At 35.8% G+C, this 274-nt stretch overlaps 1 protein-coding gene across 3 annotated transcripts in view; it reads right to left on the bottom strand.

Moving 5' to 3' along the window:
- arhgef25a (Rho guanine nucleotide exchange factor (GEF) 25a) overlaps positions 1–274 on the bottom strand; it is a 48,419-nt gene that overhangs the window by 30,568 nt on the left and 17,577 nt on the right. The gene's annotated exons all lie outside the window — the stretch shown is intronic.

Genomic DNA, 274 nt, shown 5'->3' with positions numbered 1-274 from the left:
TTTGCAGGCTTTGCTCTATTTACAGCACTTCTGTAATGTGTAGCTCAGTCAGATGCCATGCAGAATACAAGTTACAGCAAATTGCTGTCTTTTGTTTTGAAATTAAGTTTAATAGTTTTTAAAACAGTACGGAAGCATGTGCAAATTGGTCTGTCGCTACAGTACTTGGAGTTTTGGCTGTTGTGATGTTAAAGTGAGAAAAAAATGAATGTCATTTGAAAGATGTAGTCATTGAACGCATTTTGTGCCAAAGCAATGATAAATGATCCACAGT

This window comes from Etheostoma spectabile, chromosome 7 (assembly GCF_008692095.1).
Source record: "Etheostoma spectabile isolate EspeVRDwgs_2016 chromosome 7, UIUC_Espe_1.0, whole genome shotgun sequence".
Taxonomy (NCBI): domain Eukaryota; kingdom Metazoa; phylum Chordata; class Actinopteri; order Perciformes; family Percidae; genus Etheostoma; species Etheostoma spectabile.
This window is presented reverse-complemented; position numbering and strand designations above follow the sequence as displayed.